General features: G+C 40.6%; 1 protein-coding gene across 1 annotated transcript in view; it reads right to left on the reverse strand.

Moving 5' to 3' along the window:
• The window catches only part of SGCD (sarcoglycan delta), a 1,599,257-nt gene extending 1,591,208 nt beyond the window's left edge, over positions 1 to 8,049 (reverse strand). Inside the window, exons 1-2 of the mRNA XM_060008456.1 lie at positions 7,992 to 8,049; positions 6,471 to 6,591 (exon numbers count right to left, since the gene is read on the reverse strand). The gene's annotated coding sequence lies outside the window, so the exon portion shown is untranslated. The remainder of the gene's footprint in view (positions 1 to 6,470; positions 6,592 to 7,991) is intronic.
• Between the last annotated feature and the right edge of the window lie 6,282 nt (positions 8,050 to 14,331).

The raw sequence follows: 14,331 nt of genomic DNA on the forward strand, positions 1-14,331 counted from the left end.
ATGGTATTTTAAATATATTGGGTTAAATAAAATGTGATTCAAATTAATTCCACCAGTTCTTTTTAATTTTTTTATTGAAGCCCTAGAAAATTTCAAATTGCATCCATGGTTCGTGTTGTATCTCCACTGGACAGCATCAACTAAACAGTTAAATGTTTAAAGCCCATGGTTATCTTATATATCAGCAGAAAGAAGAGTATTTCTATCACTAGGATCTTTTTAACTTACGTATTTTTCTCTTTTTTGTATGAGTCTCTGTGATAAATAAAAAATGCTATTTGTAATGAGGTGGATAGATCTAGAGTCTGTCATACAGAGTTAAGTAAGTCAGAAAGAGAAAGACAAATACCGTATGCTAACACATATATATGGAATCTAAAAAAAAAAAAATGTCATGAAGAACCTAGGGGTAAGACAGGAATAAAGACACAGACCTACTAGAGAACGGACTTGAGGATATGGGGAGGGGGAAGGGTAAGCTGTGACAAAGCGAGAGAGTGGCATGGACATATATACACTACCAAACGTAAAATAGATTGCTAGTGGGAAGCAGCCGCATAGCACAGGGAGATCAGCTCGGTGCTTTGTGACCACCTAGAGGGGTGGGATAGGGAGGGTGGGAGGGAGACGCAAGAGGGAAGAGATATGGGAACATATGTATATGTATAACTGATTCACTTTGTTATAAAGCAGAAACTAACACACCATTGTAAAGCAATTATACTCCAATAAAGATGTAAAAAAAAAAAAAAAAAATGCCTGGGACTCCTGCTCACCGGATGGTCACTTTTGTCTGTCAGCACCTTTGAATTTTGAAGATGGTCTTCCCGGAGCTAGAGTTGGCCTGCCCGGGAAATCTTGTGAAATTTCTACAATACATCTTAAAGAGGTGTGAGATATCCTGGAAGGAGCTCTGATCCAGAGATAAATATATGGGATTAGGAGAAATTCCAGGAGAACTATACATGACCCTTATGCATATGAAAAATGTTCTCTCATGCTGGCAGTCAAAGAAATAGAAAGTAAAACATGAGATCTTGTTTTTAGCCTATCAAGACACAGACTTTTTAAAAAATTATAGTCAGAGTTGGCAAGGGTGTATGGAAATCAGTACATTTATTCCCTGCCTGGGGGAGCTGAAATTTACACAGCCTTTCCAGAGGGTAACTTAGCAATATGGAAAAATGGCCTTAAAATTGTGCATGCCCTCTGAGCCAGCAATTCTACCTCTAGGGATTTCATCTAAGGCAATCATCACTGCTGTGCACAATAACTTGTCTGTGGGGACATTCATTCGCTTGAAAATTATAACCAAAACAACACCAAACCAATGAAATTTTTTAAATAAGGCATACTGAATATGTGAATAGTATGTTGCTTTTAAAAATTGTGTTACAGAATATTTAATGATAAACTCCTCCTCCCCTCTCCCCAATCCATACTCCTTAGTTCAGCCTATGTGATCTTTTTATGGTGAAGCAGATAACATCGCTCCCCCATAAAGCCCTTCCCAGCCTTCACTGGTTATGAGGATGAAGTCCCTTGTCTGTATAACGGCTCTGGGGATCCAGGCCTGCCTCCCTCTCCAGCTTCAGCTCCTGCCAGCCTCCCCCACCTTGCTCTCCCTGCACTGGCCACAGGGGCCCTCTTTCAGCCTCACAGCCCTGGAAAGCTCTTGCTGGCTCTGGCTGGGTCTTCACTCACATCACTCTGATTGGAAGCTGCCTGCACCCTGCCCTGCTCTTTTCCTGGCAAAGACATGGTCACCTTAGAAGACTGTTTTAAACACTTCCCCAGAAAGCTATTCCCTAACCTCTCAGTCTAATCAGGTCCCCTTGTTTCCTGCCTCCCTGCATATTCTTTTTTCTTGCTCTCACTTCTCACAGTTTCTGACTCTGCACTTATTCCTATGATTATTTGTTGAATGCCAGTCTCCCCATCTGACTACAGCACTTAGCTCACACCTGGCATGTAGGAGAAGCTCCATAAATGTATGTTGAATAAACGAATGATATTATAATCAGTAAAAGTCAGGCTACAGTAAAGTAAGTCAGAGAAAGACAAATACCATCTCACTCACAGGTAGTATCTAAAAAATAAAAAAATAAACAATAAATAAATAAATGTGGATTTAGATACAGAGAACATATTGGTGGTTGCCAGAGGCATGGTGAGGGATGAGCAAAATGGTGAAGGTAGTCAAAATAAAATAAGTAGGTCCTGGAGATGTAGGTACACCACAGTGACTCTTGTTAATAACACTGTACTGAATATTTGAAAATTTCTATGAGAGTAGATCTTAAAAGATCTCATCACATGGAAAAAATTTTGTAACCATGTATGGTGATGGATGTTAACTAGACTTACTGTGGTGATCATTTTGAAATATATTCATATGTTGAATCATTATGTTGTACACCTGAAACTAATATAATGTTATATGTCAATTATATCTCAATAAAAAAGACAAGTTACTAAATGGCAGCTGTAATAGGATTTCATATCAATAAAAATATGTATATGTATGTAATCATAACTTACTGGGGCATAGAAAAAGAAAAGACCAGAAGAAAATCCAAGCTGTTAACAGCAACTATCTCTGTGTCATGATTTTACTTTTCTTCGTTTATCCAGACTTTCTACAGGGAACATATCAAACTTTCAAAATCAAGAGAACATTTATTTTTTAAAAAATAGTAAAAAGCCAAAGCAATCTTGAGGGAAAAAAACAGAGCTGGAGGAATCAGACTACCTGACTTCAGACTATACTACAAAGCTACAGTCATCAAGACAATATAGTACTGGCACAGAAATATAGATCAATGGAACAGGATAGAAAGCCCAGAGATAAACCCACACACCTATGGTCAACTAATCTATGACAAAGGAGGCAAGGGTATACAATGGAGAAAAGACAGTCTCTTCAATAAGTGGTGCTGGGAAAACTGGACAGCTACATGTAAAAGAATGAAATTAGAACACTCCCTAACACCATACACAAAAATAAACTCAAAATGGATTAAAGACCTAAGTGTAAGGCAAGACACTATAAAATTCTTAAAGGAAGACACAGGAAGAACATTCTTTGACATAAATCACAGCAAGATCTTTTTTGAGCCACCTCCTAGAGTAATGGAAATAAAAACAAAAATAAACAAATGGGACCTAATGAAACTTCAAAGCTTTTGCACAGCAAAGGAAACTATAAACAAGACGAAAAGACAACCCTCAGAATGGAAGAAAATATTTGCAAACGAATCAACGGACAAAGGATTAATCACCAAATATATAAATAGCTCATGCAGCTCAATGTTAAAAAAACAAACAACCCAATCCAAAAATGGGCAGAAGACCTAAATAGACATTTCTCCAAAGAAGACATACAGATGGCCAAGAGGCACATGAAAAGCTGCTCAACATCACTAATTATTAGAGAAATGCAAATCAAAACTACAATGAGGTATCACCTCACACGGCTTAGAATGGGCATCATCAGAAAATCTACAAAAGAACAAATGCTGGAGAGGGTGTGGAGAAAAGGGAACCCTCTTGCACTGTTGGTGGGAATGTAACTTGATACAACCACTATGGAGAACAGTATGGAGGTTCCTTAAAAAACTAAAAATAGAATTACCATATGACCCAGAAATGCCACTACTGGGCATTTAGCTAGAGAAAACCATAATTCAAAAAGACACATATACCTCAATATTCACTGCAGCACTATTTACAATAGCCAGGTCATGGAAGCAACCTAAATGCCCATCGACAGACGAATGGATAAAGAAGATGTGCTACGTATATACAGTGGAATATTACTCAGCCATAAAAAGGAACAAAACTGGATCATTTGTAGAGATGTGTATGGACCTAGAGACTGTCATACAGAATGAAATAAGTTAGAAAGAGAAAAATAAATATCATATATTAACGCATATATATGGAACCTAGAAAAATGGTACAGATGAACTGGTTTGCAAGGAAGAAATAGAGACACAGATGTAGAGAACAAATGTATGGACACCAAGGGGAGAAGCGGGGTTTGGGGGGTGGTGGTGGGATGAATTGTGAGATTGGGATTGACATATATACACTAATATGTATAAAATAGATAATTAATAAGAACCTGCTGTATAAAAAAATTTAACTTAATTTAATTTAAAAAATAGTAAAACTAAAGCCCTTGGTCTGAGTTTCTATTCTTTTTTTTTTTTTTGAGTTTCCTTTCTTAACAACAGTTTGATCTTGGGAACACTCAGCTCTTCACAGACTCTTCCTTATAAATGGGGGTAAGGATACCTCCCCTAATTATCTCAAAGAAGAATTAATAGAATAACGTATATTTAAAGTTTTGAACACATTTCAGTAGTTACTCTGGGTAATTACTTTTGGAGCATGCGAGGCAAACTCTGTGCAGGGTGATGGGCATTTGCCCAGTGGTTGTGTAATTTGCAAATACCACAAGGAGTTGACATTTCTTTGAGTAGCTGGAACCTGATCCTTTTGACCAGCATATTGACAGTTGTCACCACCCAGCAAGGTGGAAGTTGGAGGCCTTGGAATGCAGCAGGAGAGCCCACCATGGGAAGAAAGGTGGGAGGAATTTCAAAGAAACAGGGACATCTCCTCTCCTTTCCCCAAGACCAAATGCTAGAAAACAGAGGGCCTCCAGAACCCCAGCACGAGTTTCCAGCAGAGGTCAGAAGAGCTCAAGTTGAAACATGGAGTTATTGGGAGAGGTGGCATTTTTCATGCTGAATAACTCAACTTGGTAGACTCTTTCTGCATGCTCTTGGCAAAAATCCAAGCGATTATGGGCATTCTCTTTGGGTTCTTTCTCCTCAACTTTTGCTTACTGAATGTAACTTCAGAGAAGAGCTACTCTGACTCTGATAGAAGATGGCAGCTCACCCAGCTCATCCCATAAATATTTATCTAGTATTTATAATGTTAGGCACTATGCTAGGAGCAGAGGTCAAAACGGATGAACAAAGCAGTACATGATCCAGCCACTATGATCTTTTGGTCATAAAGTTCCCTCAACCTCCCCCAGCACTGCCCACTTCATAACTCTTTGCTTTATGTCCCTACTCTACCCATTTTAGCATTGATCCCTCTGAACTGCATCCATTCACCTTAGAGCCTATCCCCATTCACCTTCAATCTCCTTGAGAACAAAGATCGAACTTTGAATCGGCACCTGTAGTACAAGTCTGTTATATATGGTGCTCAGTGAATGAGCAAATGAACAAATGATCTAATTGCCTGAATAATTTCATAAGCAAATGCCAATAAAATGGTGAAGATTGCCTAGAAAGCAAATGTTCAACAAGGCTGCATGCTTTGCAAACTGAATAGAAATGTGTGCTATCTTTGCATGTGTGTCCTTTCTACAGTAAATAGGCTGTAGGTGAAAGAAAAAAGGTAAAGGAAATAGGGAGCTGTTTCTTTGAGGCTCTCCCTGACACACATGTATCTCTGGTACAGATGCTTCAGTGCCCTCAGAGAAGTTCACAGCTCACAGAATTCCAAGACACTAAGAGATATTCCTAAGAGAAGTAATTGCATTTATTGAAGGATATCATCAAAGACCTAGGTCATCCCTACCCTCAATTATCTGAACACAAGGTATAAAACTGCACAAAACTGGTATATACAGTAGCTTACGTCAATGAGGGATACCCAGCATGGTGAGGGCCGTATTCTGAAGAATGGGGAAAGGAATTAGAAGTGAATAACTCAGAGGAGACAAAATTCAGAGGAGGTATAATAGCAGGCTTCAAATATCAGAGTGACCAGGGTAAGAAAAGAGGTGATACTTTTTCCTTATGACTCCCAAGGTCAAAGCTAGGCCCCACGGGTAAGTATGAGAGAGAGACAGGTTCTTGGCTCAACAGAAAAGATACATGTCAGAAAATTACCATAAATGATGCAAGTTTGGAACTCAAGGTCAAAGGCAGTAACACAGAACAGAACTGCCTTTGAAATGCTGCTTTCAAAGTTCACAAAAAGAATGCTGAATGTGCATGCTGAGGATATAAAACCGAAGCATTTAGTTCCCTGTCTACTAGGAAAGACTGCTAAACCTAACATCCTACGTGAGTGCTCGTCTCAAATTGATGGACTTGGGGCCCTCTGAATGAGCCTTGGCTTTTCAGCACCTTACCTTGCTCATAACGGCTCTACTTAGCTTGAATGTACTTTTGACCTATTCAAGTCCGCAAGGCCCAGCTAACATCTCTGGAATGAGGTGTCCATGGGTCACTGTGGGCCACAACAATCCCTCCATTCTTCGAAACTCTCATCACCAGGGACCCTCTACTTTGACGTTTTTGTACTTGTCATTTCAACTGTTCAAGCATTTATGTTTTGCCCTCCAATTAGATTCTAGACTCCTTAAAGGAAGATGCTATATGCTTTTAGTCTACCGGGACTAACACGGTCTCTTGCAGTTAACAGGCCCTCAGTACCTGTCTATGGATCTGGTGCTGCTGGATTCAAGCCAGAGAATGGCAGGAGCCCATTGTGTCAAGGTCTTGGAAAACATCTGTGCTTTTTCAGCTCAGCATTTGCCATCCATCACAGAGGAGACTGAAACAGAAAGAAGTCACGTAAAGTACAAGGTCATGTGCAGGAGCCCATTCTCCAAGGTTGGAATGTTCTTTCCCTCTCTCCAAACAGCAGACCAGATGGTCTCCTAAATCTTGGTTTTTGTGGTTTAACTCTAATTACAATGTTAGCAATGAGTTCAGTGATTCAAAATAACTAGTAGATTCTTTCCAAGGAGTCGAGCTTTTTTTCCAGCTCTCACTATGAATAGGGTGGCTTTGTCATCAGCCCTGCTCTTGCTTCCTGTATTATAATTGCTTAGCTGTTTAGAAAATGAAATGAGCCCAAGACTACCAAGCCTAGCTGAAAGCTACGAGCGCTCCAGGAGACAGGATGTAGCAGCAGCCAGATGGCTAAGTAGCCCCCAATAAAACAGCAGTCAAATTGGGAGACTCAAATCAAAAATTGTTCCTCGATTGTGCAAATGCCACATGCCAGGTGTTGAACGCAGAGGTGCACATGTGTTTGCCTAGTTGTTGTGGTTGAGAAGAAACCCTTACAAGTAAGTCCTTGGGATCATAAAGGTTGGAAAAAACTTTTCAAGGTCATCTGATCCAGACCTTTCCAAATGCACAAAGGCCCCATCAAAAGAGCTCACCCAGGGGCAGAGTCAAGCTGGCGTACTAGGAGGATGCGGAATTCGCATCTCCTCACAACTAGGGCACCTACCAGACACTGGTGGGGGACCACGGACACCTAAGGGGATGGGAGGAACCCCCAGGGACCGGGTAGAACATGGGGTGGGTGGGGAGTGAAGGGGGAGGAGAAGTGGAGGCGGGAGGGGACTGGGGCCCCTGAGGGGTGGGGAGGGGAAGGGATCCCATGCCAGAAGGGGGAAATTGGGGAATCACTGGGAGGGAGGAGGATCAAAAGGGAGCGAGGCCAGATTTCCCCTGCCCATGTGGGCCCCCAGGAACCTGCTGAGATCCCGGGCCTGATCTCTGCCCACCAAGGCCCCCTCCAGCCACGTGGGTCCTGAGGGAGTGGGAGGGAGAGAAGGTGGAGAAAAAGTAAAGCCCGGACCTCTGGGACCAGCACCCCTGAGGGGTGGCTGAGGGAGGGGAGGAGCTCCTACACCCACTGGGACCCACTCACGGTTAGGGGTCCAGCAGAGATGGGGGGAGACCCTGGGGGAGATGGTGGGGGAGGGGCGCAAAGGAACAGAAGAGAACCCGGCCAGTACTTTCCCTGTCAGCTTAGGCACCAGGGGAGCCCGTTGGGCTCCCGGGCCTAATCCTCTGCCCTGGGAGCCTCCCTCTTGCCGCACAGAACCCAAGCCCTGCCCCTACCCCCCACCCAGGGCCCTACCTCTACACTAGGAGACCCCCCTCCATCGTGCTGGGACAAAACCCCCACACACACACCCTCACTCAGGGCCCTACCTCCAAACTCGGGAACTCCACACTCTAGAGGCCCTCCATCCAACGTGCTGCCTCTCCCCTTCCCTACAGGTCCTAAGCAGAGGCCCCGTCCCACGCTTGAACGTCAACCTGCCTAGGCCCCGCCCCACACTCAAATGTCACTCCCCCAACCCGCCTAGGTCCTGCCCCACACTAAACCCCGCCCCTGCCTAAGTTCCACCCCCACCTAAACTCGGCCCCCATAGCCGAGGGGTTCTGTTTTACCTTGTTGATTTATTGTTGTTGATTCTTTTATATTTTTATTTTTCCTAATAAATCTTTTACTTTTCTAATGTTATTTTATTCTTTATACTTTGTTATTGTTCTCTCCTTTTGGCTTGTTCCGCCCTCCCCTTTTTGTCTTTTCTTTTTATTTTTCTGTTGTGGTTTTATTTCACCTTGTTGCAGTTGTTTCAATTATAGTTTTATTTTTCCTAATATATTTTTTATCCTTCTAATTTTATTTTTCATTCTTTGATATTGTACTGCTCCTTTTTTCATTTCTTTCTTTCTTTCTTTTTTTTTTTTTTAATCACACCACATAGCTTTGCAAGATCTTGGTTCCCAGGCTGGAGGTTGGGCCAGAGCTCCTGTGGTGAGAGCTCCGAGTCCAAACTGCTGGACTAACAGAGAACCTCAGACCCCAGGGAATATTAATCAGAGTGAGGCCTCCCAGAGGGCCTCATCTCAGCACCAAGACCCAGCTCTATCCAACTGCCTGCAAACTCCAGTGCTGGACGTCTCAGGCGAAACAACCAGTAAGCCAGGAATACAGCACCACCCATCAAAAAGAGAGAAAAAAAAAAAAGAAAGGACAAAAAAATATGTTACTGATGAAGCAGCAAAGTAAAAACCTACAAGACCAAATGAATGAAGACGAAATAGGCAACAACCTACATGAAAAAGAACTCAGAGTAATGATAGTAAAGATGATCCAAAATCTCAGAAATAGAATGGAGAAAATACAAGAAACATTTAACAAGGATCTCGAAGAACTAAAGAGCAAACAAACAGTGATGAACAACACAATTACTAAAATTAAAAATACTCTAGAGGGGGAGACTGGTTCAAGATGGCAGAGTAGAAGGACAAGCCCTCACTCCCTCCTGGGAGAGCACTGGAATCACAACTAACTGCTGAACAATCATCAACAGGAAGACACTGGAACTCACCAAAAAAGATACCCCACATCCAAAGACAAAGGAGAAGCTGCAGTGAGATGGTAGGAGGGGCGCAATCACAGTAAAATCAAACCCCATAAATGCTGGGTGGGTGACTCACAAACTGGAGAACACTTATAACCACAGGAGTCCACCCACTGGAGTGAAGGTTCTGAGCCCCACATCAGGCTTCATAACCTGGGGGTCAGGCAACGGGAGAAGGAATTCCTAGAGAATCATACTTCGAAGGCTAGCAGGATTTGATTGCAGAACTTCGACAGGACTGGGGGAAATAGAGACTCCACTCTTGGAGGGCAGACACAAAGTAGTGTGTGCAGAAGGACCCAGGGGAAGAAGCAGTGACCCCATAGAAGACTGGACCAGACCTACCTGCTAATGTTGGAGGGTCTCCTGCAGAGGTGGGGGGTGGCTGTGTCTCACCGTGAGGACAAGGACACTGGCAGCCAAAGTTCTGGGAAGTACTCCTTGGTGCGAGCTCTCCCAGAGTCCACCATTAGTCCCACCAAAGAGCTAGGTAGGCTCCAGTGTTGGGTCGCCTCAGGCCAAACAACCAACAGGGAGGGAACCCAGCCCCACCCACCAGCAGACAAGTGGATTAAAGTTTTACTGACCTCTGCCTACCAGAGCAACAGCCAGCTCTACCCACCACCAGTCCCTCCCATCAGGAAACTTGCACAGGCCTCTTAGATAGCCTCATCCACCAGAGGGCAGACAGCAGAAGCAAGGAGAACTACAGTCCTGCAGTCTTGTGGAACAAGAACCACATTCACAGAAAGATAGACAAGATGAAAAGGCAGAGGGCTATGTACCAGATGAAGGAACAAGATAAAACCCCAGAAAAACAAGTAAATGAAGTGGAAATAGGCAACCTTCCAGAAAAATAATTCAGAATAATGATAGGGAAGATGATCCAGGACCTCGGAAAAAGAATGGAAGCAAAGATCAAGAAGATGTAAGAAATGTTTAACAAAGACCTAGAAGAATTAAAGAACAAACAAACAGAGATGAACAATACAATAACTGAAATGAAAGATACACTAGAAGGAATCAACAGCAGAATAACTGAGGCAGAAGAATGGATAAGTGACCTGGAAGACAGAATGCTGTAATTCACTGCTGCAGAACAGAATAAAGAAAAAAGAATGAAAAGAAATGAAGACAGCCTAAGAGACCTCTGGGGCAACATTAAATGCAACAACATTCACATTATAGGGTTCCCAGAAGGAGAAGAGAGAGAGAAAGGACATGAGAAAATATTTTAAGAGATTATAGTTGAAAACTTCCCTAACATGGGAAAGGAAATAGCCACCCAAGTCCAGGAAGCGCAGAGAGTCCCATGCACGATAAACTCAAGCTGAAACATGCCACGACACATACTTATCAAATTGGCAAAAATTAAAGACAAAGAAAATTATTGAAAGCAGCAAGGGGAAAACAAATAACAAATAACATACAAGGGAACTCCCATAAGGTTAACAGCTAATTTCTATGCAGAAACTCTACAAGCCAGAAGACAGTGGCATGACATATTTAAAGTGATGAAAGGGAAGAACCTACAACCAAGATTACTCTACCCAGCAAAGGATCTAATTCAGATTTGACGGAGAAATCTAAAGCTTTACAGACAAGCGAAAGCTAAGAGAATTCAGCACCACAAAACCAGCTCTACAACGAATGCTAAAGGAACTTCTCTAAGTGGGCAACACAAGGGAAGAAAAGGACCTACAAAAACAAACCCAAAACAATTTAAAAAACTGTAATAGGAACATACATATCAATAATTACCTTAAAGGTGAATGGATTAAATGCTCCACCAAAAAGACAAAGGCTCGCGGAATGGATACAAAAACAAGACCCATATATATGCTGTCTACAAGAGACCCACTTCAGACCTAGGGACACATACAGACTGAAATGAGCAAACGGAAAAAGATATTCCCTGCAAATGGAAATCAAAAGAAAGCTGCAGTAGCAATACTCATATCAGATAAAATAGACTTTAAAATAAAGAATATTACAAGAGACAAGGAAGGACACTACATAATGATCAAGGGATCAATCCAAGAAGAAGATATAACAATTATAAATATATGTGCACCCAACATAGGAGCACCTTAATACATAAGGCAACTGCTAACAGCTATAAAAGAGGAAATTGACAGTAACACAATAATAGTGGGGGACTTTAACACCTCACTTACACCAACGGACAGATCATCCAAACAGAAAATTAATAAGGAAACACAAGTTTTAAATGACACAATAGACCAGATAGATTTAATTGATATGTATAGGACATTCCATCCTAAAACAGCAGATTACACTTTCTTCTCAAGTGCTCATGGAACATTCTCCAGGATAGATCACAACTTGGGTCACAAATCAAGCCTCAGTAAATTTAAGAAAATTGAAATCTTATCAAGCATCTTTTCTGACCACAATGATATGAGATTAGAAATCAATTAAAGGGAACAAAACGTAAAAAACACAAACACATGGAGGCTAAACAATATGTTACTAAATAACCAAGAGATTACTGAAGAAATCAAAGAGGAAATAAAAAAATACCTAGAGACAAATGACAACGAAAACACGACAATCAAAAACGTATGCGATGCAGCAAAAGCAGTTCTAAGAGGGAAGTTTATAGCAATACAAGCCTACCTCAAGAAATAACAAACATCTCAAAAAAACAATCTAACCTTACACCTAAAGGAACTAGAGAAAGAAGAACAAAAAAACCCCAAAGTTAGTAGAAGGAAAGAAATCATAAAGATCAGAGAAGAAATAAAAGAAATAGAAACAAAGAAAACAATAGCAAAGATCAATAAAACTAAAAGCTGCTTCTTTCAGAAGATAAACAAAATTGATAAAACATTAGCCAGACTCAACAAGAAAAACAGGGAGAGGACTCAAATCAATAAAATTAGAGATGATAAAGGAGAAGTTACAACAGACACTGCAGAAATACAAAGCATCCTAAGAGACTACTACAAGCAACTCTATGCCAATATAAAATGGACAACCTGGAAGATATGGACAAATTCTTAGAAAGGTATAATCTTCCAAGACTGAACCAGGAAGAAATAAAAAATGTGAACAGACCAACCACAAGTAATGAAATTGAAACTGTGATTAAAAATCTTCCAACAAACAAAACTCCAGGACCAGATGGCTTCACAGGAGAATCCTATCAAACATTTAGAGAAGAGGTAACATTACACCCTTCTCAAACTCTTCCAAAAAACTGCAGACGAAGAAACACTCCCACACTGTTTATGAGGCCACCATCACCCTGACAACAAAACCAGACAAAGATACTACAAAAAAAGAAAATTACAGACCAATATCACTGATGAATACAGATGCAAAAATCCTCAACAGAATACTAGCAACAGAATCCAACAGCAAATTAAAAGGATCATACAGCATGATCAAGTGGGATTTATTCCAGGGATGCAAGGATTCTTCAATATATGCAAATCAATCAATGTGATATACCATATTAACAAACTGAAGAAGAAAAACCATATGATCATCTCAATAGATGCAGAAAAAGCTTTTGACAAAATTCAACACCCATTTATGATAAAAACTCTCCAGAAAGTGGGCATAGAGGGAACCTACCTCAACATAATAAAGGCCATATACGACAAACCCACAGCAAACATCATTCTCGATGGTGAAACACTGAATGCATTTCCTCTAAGATCAGGATCAAGACAAGGATGTCCACTCTCAACACTATTATTCAACATAGTTTTGGAAGTCCTAGCTATGGCAATTAGAGAAGAAAAAGAAATAAAAGGAATACAAATCAGAAAACAAGAAGTAAAACTATCACTGTTTGCAGATGACATGACACTATACATAGAGAATCCTAAAGACACCACCAGAAAACTACTAGAGCTATTCAATGAATTTGGTAAAGTTGCAGAATACAAAATTAATGCACAGAAATCTCTTGCATTCTTATACACTAATGATGAAAATTCTGAAAGAGAAATTAAGGAAACACTCCCATTTACCACTGCAACAAAAAGAATAAAATATCTAGGAATAAACCTACCTAGGGAGACAAAAAACCTGTATGCAGAAAACTATAAGACACTGATGAAAGAAATTAAAGATAATACAAACAGATGGAGAGATATACCATGTTCTTGGATTGGAAGAATCAATACTGTGAAAATGACTATACTACCCAAAGCAATTTACAGATTCAATGCAATCCCTATCAAATTAGCAATGGCATTTTTTACACAACTAGAACAAAAAAATCTTAAAATTTGTATGGAGACACAAAAGACCCCGAATAGCCAAAGCGGTCTTGAGGGAAAAAAACGGAGCTGGAGGAATTAGACTCCCTGACTTCAGAGTATACTACAAAGCTACAGTAATCAAGACAACATGGTACTGGCACAAAAACAGAAATATAGATCAATGGAACAGGATAGAAAGCCCAGAGATAAATCCATGCACATATGTTCAATTTATCTTTGATAAAGGAGGCAAGAGTATACAACGGAGGAAAGACTGCCTCTTTAATAAGTCGTGCTGGGAAAACTGAACAGCTACATGTAAAAGAATGAAATTAGAACACTTCCTAACACCATACACAAAAATAAACTCAAAATGGATTAAAGACCTAAATGTAAGGCCAGAAACTATCAAACTCTTAGAGAAAAACATAGGCAGAACACTCTCTGACATAAATCACAGCAAGATCCTTTTTGACCCACCTCTTAGAGAAATGGAAATAAAAACAAAAATAAACAAATGGGACCTAATGAAACTTCAAAGCTTTTGCACAGCAAAGGAAACCATAAACAAGACGAAAAGACAACCCTCAGAATGGGACAAAATATTTGCAAATGAACCAACTGACAAAGGATTAATCTCCAAAATATACAAGCAGCTCATGCAGCTCAATATCAGAAAAACAAACAACCCAATCCAAAAATGAGCGGAAGACCTAAATAGATATTTCTCCAAGGAAGACAAACAGATTGCCAACAAACACATGAAAAGATGCTCAACATCACTAAATATTAGAGAAATGCAAATCAAAACTACAATGAGGTATCACCTCACACCAGTCCGAATGGCAATCATCAAAAAATCTACAAACAATAAATGCT

The sequence above is a fragment of the Delphinus delphis genome, chromosome 3, assembly GCF_949987515.2.
Source record: "Delphinus delphis chromosome 3, mDelDel1.2, whole genome shotgun sequence".
Taxonomy (NCBI): domain Eukaryota; kingdom Metazoa; phylum Chordata; class Mammalia; order Artiodactyla; family Delphinidae; genus Delphinus; species Delphinus delphis.